A 9,008-nucleotide genomic window follows, 5' to 3' on the forward strand; every position below is an offset into this window, starting at 1 on the left:
CAAATAAAGATCCAACAATTAACCAAGTGGCTTTTGTACTTGGAGGAAATTAGCTACCTCAAGTAAATCATGAAATCACCACAAACAGGTTAAAGGGAAATCAAATCACAAGAACTCCTTATTGAAAGCTAAATCATAAAAGCAGACATTTCAACCAATTTACATATCCTTATCACTCAAACTAGAAACACGTGACTTGTGTTCCCAAGAATATCGATGTCACCATAATCCAATCTTATGATAACAATTCATCCCAAGTTTCCAGTAACGACAAGATTCCACAGAAAAAAAAGTTGTGACGGTTAGATAATCTCACAGTATGACAATTTTGTACCACACTAAAAAATTCATATTGTTTGGTATCATCTAGGATGAACGTTCCAAGAAATTAGAAAGACAAGAAGACATTACGAGATGGAAAAGTTATCAAGCCTTTTCATTAATAAGCTTCGAGGACAAAGCTTTTCTGAAGAGGAAGGAAAATTTATGAATAAACTATATAAAAATAATATAAATAAATAATAATCTTAATAATAGTTAACCAAATAATGATTATTATAGAAGATGCATGTCTCTAAGGACATGGCCAGTCATGAAGGTGAACCTGCCTAGGTATATAAGAAAGCCCTCATTTGTAACCATATCATATCATATTTTCTATACATCTCTTATGTAAATATATTATTTGCATATCATGGATATATATTTCAGACCTTCTAAGTATTCCACTGCATATATGAACTTTGTTCATAACAAGGTGCTTACATTTTCTGAGGTGGTTCTCAGTCAAGGGAATGAAATGTCTAGTAGGTCAATTCCTATGAAATTTGTTAGTTGGTGCTTACTTTGTACTAGCAAGTTTACAAACTATTTACAAAGAAAAAGTATATATGTGTTTCTTATGTAAAGATTTGAGTTTCATGATTTGTGTGCATCAAATGTTTTAAAAGATAAAAATAATTAGAAATAATGAAATAGTGATTCACCCACCCCCCTATCAGTATCTACAAAAAGTTTCTCCTTTTAGAAGAATACTAAGAAAGAAGAAAATTCGTTATAGTCATCTTCTAATTAGATAACCATCTACATCTAGCACGTCATGTAATAAAAATCAAAGGTCATATGCTTGAGATATTTCCAATTTGGCCCAAAAAATAACATAGTTAAGTTACCCAAAACCTCTTCATTCTATCTTCCTCAAGTATCAAATTTATCAAATTTATCATTGCTATTCATTTTTCATCCATTTTCCATTTATCACTATTATTTTCATTATCCACTTTCCTATCCATTATTATAATTTTGACTAAGTGATTGTTTTATGTGGAATTACTCTTTCTCCTTTCCCTCTCATTGTTTTACCTTTTATCCTCAACCATTTAACCATTTTTACCTTTTTTTTATTCATGAAAGTTATTTCACCTAAATAATATTTCTATGTGATATTACTCTTTCTAATTCTCCTCTCATTACTTAACCATTTTTACCTAATAATTTAACCAATTTTACTTATCCTTTTTTTTATTCATGTGCACTTGCATTTATATAGCCTACAATTTGCACCCATTTTTATATTTAGCCATTTTCAAGGGTGTTACTTCTACTTTTACTCATTCTTTGAATGCACGTTGTGGGTTGTGGACTTCCCTCCATCACATAGATGATTGGTAAGTGACTAGGAATGCTAATTGCACATTGATGTGGTAACCAAAATTTTACACTTCAAATAAGCTATGCAAGAATTGTTATTACTTTCTACTTCATACAAAAAAAATATGGGAAGCTAATTTCTTTATAAAATGTTATAAATTCCCCCCTACAATGCATGTGGGATAAATAGGGTGGATTTATAAATCAAAGGCCAAGATTCATATGGAGGAGATCAATGAATGATGAGTTACTAACTTTTAGAGCCATAACTTGAATTCATAATGTCCAAATTTGAAAAAAAAGGGCTTGTTGGAAAGCTAGAGACATGAACAACTTGGAGATGATTTTCATTGTTGAAATTACATCTATCATGTTAAAAAATTAAATTACAGTCATGACCATTTTTGTTAGGTCCCTATAATACTAGTGTACCCCCCTTATTATTATTGTTATTGTAGGCCCCTATTTTTATTGTTGTGCCCCATAGAAGTGCACTATTGTTATTGTTGTGTCCTTACATTATTATTGTAATGTAGGCTCTGATTATATTGTGACCCCTTAGACTCCTATATATATCAAGGGGGTCTTATCATTTGTATCATCCACGAATTTTTCACTTATGTAATGTAAAGGAGATTTCCTTCTTTAAGAATATAAATTTTAAGTTTTTGATCTATATTTTCTTCTATTTTTGAGTTGGTTGCATAAAATTTGGTATCAAAGCTTTGGATTCAAGGGTTTCGTTGCATCAAACATGTCATCTTGGAATTTTCACTATAATTCCTTTTTTCTACAAGGATTTAGAAAATGAAATTTTGAACAAATGGAGTATAAATATCAGTGAACTTTGTGTAAAAATTTCAAATGTTGGTTCGCTATATTTTCTGAGATATGGTCTAAAGACGTTAGGGTTTTTGCAGGCTCCAGAATTCAATCTCAAATAGGCGACCTAAGGAAAATCGACATAACTTTCTCTTTGAGCATAAAATTTGAATTTTGTAATAAGTGATAGAAAGGGAATGGAATATAGTTGCTTTTATATCATTTTCGGGGCCAAATGTTGAAATAATGACACTTGGAATTCCATACAAGTTTGCTCTACTGAACTAGTCTATAATCAGGCCATCATGGGAGATAGTGCATAACTGTTTCTTGAAGAATCCAATATTGTTCTGAATTGTGGAGTTGGAGATAAGACTCATATGGATACCACAAGATGAAATTTCAGACCTTGGAGATCTAAAATTAAATAGATGCAACATTTTCAATATCAAGTTCCTAAAAATCAAGAAAAATGTGTGTATATTTTTAAAAATTTTTGCATAACTTTTGTTTGAAAAATCAATTTGAAGTGATTTAAAGGGCATAGTGAAGCATAGATATCATTGTTTGATTCCAAAATTCCTCAAAACAAAAAAATGGACACACCTAGTAAGCAACCAAAAATCTCTTCTACGGTGCATGAAGAAGAGGAATAAATGCAACATGATAGATCAAAATTACGAGACCAAGTGCAACAAATTTCTCTCTCGTAAAAAGTAAAAAATAATGAATTGGAAGCCATGATGAATGTTAAGATGGATGGTATAAAATGGGACATGGGAAATCTGAATGACGGTTTAAACGAATACATGGAAGCATTAATGAATGCCAAGATAGAAGGGTTGAAGGAAGGTTTAGCAAACTTGCTAGAAGAAAGGATTCCCAATGGTGACAAGGTACTCCATGAAAATAATGATGAGGATAAATGGAATATGAATTATGATTTTAGAGACTATAATGTTGGGTTTAAGAACTACTGCATTCCAAAGATTGATATGAGAAATTTTGATGACAAGGATATGGTAACATGGATACTAAAAATGGAGCAATATTTTGATCTCCATGATGTGAAACACACACAAAAGGTATTAATTGCATCTTTATATTTAGAACCAAATTAGTTTGTACATTATTGATGGATTTGTTCTCGTAAATGACCTGTCACTTGGTAAATTTTTACGGAGGAAATGATAGCACATTAGGAGGACACAAAGAGCAACACCTTCTTTAGCCAATTGATAAATCTCAAACAAAAGGGCTCAATGGGCACATTGAGGACTTCCAAAAATTGAATATCAGGGTAACTGATATTCCAAAGGTGCACATGATTGATGTCTTCATAGGGAATTTAAAGGATAACATCCAACATGAGGTTTTCCTTTGGAACCTGATTCATTTGAGAAGGAATTAAAGGTGACAAGAAAGGTTGAAAGAAAAATTATGGCAACAAGGAGGTCTACCACTCACAACTATAAATATGGGAGTGTTGCTACTCCTAACCTTTCACAACCTCCAAGGTTTACACCACAAAAATTGGAGGAAAAAAGAGAAAAATGGATTTGTTACAATTGTGATAGAAAATACACTGAAGGTCATAAGTGCGACAAGAAGAAATTATTCTACATAGATTGTGAAGAGGAGGAAGAAAAGGAACAAGAAACATAAAAGAGGAGGATATACAACAAGAACCAACCCAAAGAAAGAAGAAATGAATATGACCATGTCTTGTAATGCGTTGGAAAGAATTACCACTCCTCAAACTCTCAATATAAAATGATATATCAAGAAGAAAAAGGTAATAGTGTTGACTGATTCGGGTAGTACCCATAATTTTATTCATTGTAAGATATCTAAGGAATTGAATTACTTCCTATATTCAGCACCAAAGTGTGAAGTGATGGTTGCAAATGGAGGAGCTATAAGTTTCTTTAGAAAGTGCCATAATATCAAGCTAACCATGGGGAATATGTATTGAATAGTCCAAATCTTTCCATTCCAATGGATGGTGTTGATGTTGTACTAAGAGTCCAATGGTTTACAACTTTGGGGTGATAAATTTTAATTTTCTAGAACTTTTCTCGAACTTGTTTTGGGAATGAAAGGAAGTTGAATTAAGGGGTATCATAGGGAAACCATGAAAGATAATCAACTCTAATGGCATGACAAATATTTTTAAGAAAGAACAATAGGATGTAATTGCACAATTATGCCCACTAGAGGTTCAAAAATAGAAATCATCTATTTCTCCAGATCTCCAAAATGTCTTGAACAAAAATTTCAAGGTATTTGAGACTCCCAAAGGCCTCCCATCTATTCACGATCACGATCATGCTATTAATTTTATTACAATTAGTGTTCCTCCAAACATCAGACCTTACAGATATCCTTATGCCTAAAAGAGTGAAATTGAGCATATGGTTGCAAAAATGTTAGAGGCCAGTATAATTCAACCTAGTCAAAGTTCTTTCTCTACTACAGTAGCATTGGTGCATAAGAAGGAAGGCTCATGGCGTATGTGTTCGGATTATAGGGAGCTCAACAAGCTCACTATTAAAGACAAATTTCCCTTTTTGTCATTGATGAGTTTTTGATGAATTACATGGAGAAATTTACTTCACCAAGTTGGATCTTCATTTAGGATATCATCAAATTAGAATGAATACTGAAGACATTCTGAAAACAACATTTAGAATTCATGAGGGTCATTATGAATTTTTGGTCATGCCTTTTGGCCTTACTAATTCACCTTCCACATTTCAAGGTTTTATGAATTCCATTTTCAAACCCTTTCTTAGAAAAATTTTGTTAGTATTTTTTCATCACATACTAATCTACTACAAGTCTTAGAAGGATCTTGTTCAATATGTTGACATGGTGCTCGAACTATTGGAGGAGAAACAATAATATAAAAAATCCTCCAAATGTTTCTTTGGAGTACAGGAAGTGGAATATTTGGGTCATATTGTATCTCATGAGGGTGTTAAGGTAGACCCTAAAAAAATTAAAGCCATTAAGGAATTGAAAATCCCCACAACCATAAAGAATATTAGAGGATTTCTCGAGTTGACAAGGTATTGTGGAAAATTTGTTAAGAATTATGAGAGAATAACAACACCTATAACAACATTACTGAAGAAAGATGCCTTTTCTTGGACTCCAAAAGCAACTAAGGCCTTTGAACGTCTCAAAGTGGAAATGTGCCAAGCACCAGTCTTAGCTATGCCAAACTTCACTAAAACCTTTATTGTGGAATGTGATGCCTCAGGAAATGGAATTGGTGTTGTTTTAATGTAAGAAGAGAGACCCATTATCTTTGAAAATCGTCCAATCAAAGGAAAGTATTTACACAAACCTATTTATGAGAAGGAAATGTTGGCAATACTACATGCACTAAAGCAATGGTGACCTTACCTAATGGGAATAAATTTAAAAGTAAAAACAGATCATGATAGTCTTAAATACTTTTTGGGACAAAGATTATCTTAAGAAGATAAAAAAAATGGGTCACAAAGGTGTTGGGTTATGAATTTGAAATCATCTACAAATAAGGGAAGAAAAACGTTGTTGCAGATGAACTATCAAGAAAGGATGAGGATGTGGAAGCATTGCTTTGTGCCATTTCTATTATCCAACCTAATTAGATAACCAAAGCAACGAATGAACAAAAGAATGACGAAGACATGTGGACACTCATTCAAAATTTGTAGCAAGGTCCCAGTACATCTGATACATTTAGCTGGAAAATTGACTCATTATGGTATAAATATCACTTATATATTTGTAATAATTCCCAAATTAAAAAAAATATTCATTTGGAATTGCACACCTCCTCCTAAGGAGGGCAATTGGGATTTTTAAAAACTTACCACAGGGCCAAGAAGGAAGTTTTTTGGGATGGACTTAAATATGATATTCAAAATTTTGTGTCAGAATGTTTGGTTTACCAACAAAATAAAGTTGAGACAATTAAGACCCTGGGTCAGTTATAACCTTTATCCATTCCAAGTCAACATTGGGAGGAGGTCTCAACGTATTTTATGAAAGGTTTACCCAAGTCTGAAGGAAAGAGTGTGATCATGGTGGTAGTTGATAGACTTACCAAGTATGCACACTTTTGTGTATTATCTCATCCTTTTAAATCCTATATAGTTTCTATTGCATTTATCGAAACAATTCAAAAGCTACATGGAAAGCCAAAGATTATTGTAAGTGACAGAGATCCCGTTTTCACTGGAAATTTTTGGATAAAAATATTTTCTTGTCTTGGTACTCAATTAGCTCATAACCCATCTTATCATCCTCAATCTGATGGAAAAACTGAGATAGTGAACACATGTTTGGAAGGATATATTCTTTGCTTTGTATCTAATAAACAAACACAATGGGTCAAGTGCTTACCTCTAGCTAAATGGTGGTATAACACTTCCTTCCATACTGCAACAAAAATGACCCCATTTATGGCACTTTATGGATATCATCCACCATCCATCACATCATCTTTAAGCAAAAATTATAAGGTTCAAGTAGTGGAATATCACATCGAGCATCAACAACAAGTTCTACAACTCTTAAAGGATAATCTGGCTCCGACGCATAATCAAATGAAACAACAGGAAGATCAACATTGTAGTGAAACAAGTTTTGACATAGGCGACTGGGTATTTTTACATCTAACCATACAAACAAATGTCCCTCAAGCAAGCTAGGAAGGATAATAAATTCTCACCCAAGTACTATGGTACTTACAAGGTGTTGCAAAATATTGGTACTATGGCATGCAAATTGGAATTTCCTACATCTTCTCGAGTACACCCAATTTTCCACTTTTCATGCTTAAATAAGGTTATTAGTGATAAGCTTCTAGTTCAAACAGTGTTTCCAAAACTTGATGAAGAAGGAAAAATCACATTGGAGCATGAAGTAGTAACCTGATAACTATGAAATCGATTAATTTTAGAGTATCTCATTAAGTGGAAGAACTTACCCACTGAAGGTTCCACATCGGAGGATGAAAATTTTATACAGAAGTATCACGAACTACTCAAGCATTGAGGACAACAATTTTTTGAAGGAGAGGGGCATGTTAAGTCCCTATAATAATAGTGTATCCTCCTTATTGTTATTGTTGTGCCCCATAGAAGCCCACTATTGTTATTGTTGTGCCCTTACATTATTATTATTATGTAGGCTCTGATTATATTGTGACCCCTTAGACTCCTATATATATGAAGGAGGTCTTATCATTTGTATCATCTAGGAATTTTTCATTTATGTAATGTAAAAGAGGTTTCCCCCTTGAAGAGGATAATTTTTAAGTTGTTGATCTATCTTTTCTTCTATTTTGTGAGCTAGTTGCATAACAATTTCTAACTTAGTAACAAATTACTTAAAAATATGTCTAATTTAAAGGAATTTTTGAATGTTTAAGTGGTCCCTACTGAGGGGAATAAATATTAAAGTTTATATTTAGCAAAGAGACTTAATTTACTTAACACAAAGGGGAAAATCCCTAGCCCTAAAGTAGTACCAAGAAGATAAGGAAAGGATTATAAAAACAATGTAAAGAACATTTAGAAAGAGAAAGAGAGCCCCTTCTACTATAGTAAGTAAAGTAATTTCCTAATTGAGTCTTATGATATATTATTCTTAGCTAGAAATCATCTAGCCTTTCATTATATTAATCATTTAGTTAAATAACAAAATTTTTAACACATAACAATAATTAGTCACTACAATACCTATTAAGGAATTAGTTAATTAATCGATTAATTATTCCAATTAAATAAAAGTGTATTAATCTAAGGAAATTAGTTATATTAATTATAATAAAATAGGACATTTACAATAACAATTAGTATTTAACCATAATATCTATTAATTAGTTAAATCCAATAAAATTAGTTATATTATTATAATAAATAAAATAAATTTTATTAATAACAAAATAAAAAGAATTAATTATCTTTATCAAATATGAATTTATTATTATAATATTTAGTAATTAATTAATTAATTAAACTATTTAGAATTTAAAGATAATAATGAATTAAAACTTTATAACAGAAATTAGTCATATTATAATAACATTAGAATAATAAGAAAACTATTAATAATTAATAAAAAAACTAAAGGATCTTTTAATAATAATATAAAATACAATTTAAAGTTATAATATAACTTTAAAAAACATGTTTAAATAGTTATTAAATAAAAATTAAAAATAAAAAATGGAAATAATTTTTTTTAAGCCGACCTCACCTCCTTAAAATCAAATTATCCTTTTACTATTTATCCTCTCAATATGGCTCTTCTTCTATCATCATTCAAAAACTGTCCTGATGATGGATCCCTGTTGGGATTTGAAACATTGACAAGTATGATTATTATTGTGGATACTTCGGGATTCAACTTGAAAGAAATGAACCACAGATGCCTCAAATCCAAAATTAGTTTTGATTGTTTACCTCTTTTCTTTTCCAGATAGTTTCATTTACATGGTTAATATGAGCCCAATTTAGTCCATTTGGAGAAAATGC

This window comes from Pinus tabuliformis, chromosome 4_1 (assembly GCF_031772625.1).
Source record: "Pinus tabuliformis cultivar Carrire ecotype Pingquan chromosome 4_1, CPIR1, whole genome shotgun sequence".
Classification (NCBI taxonomy): domain Eukaryota; kingdom Viridiplantae; phylum Streptophyta; class Pinopsida; order Pinales; family Pinaceae; genus Pinus; species Pinus tabuliformis.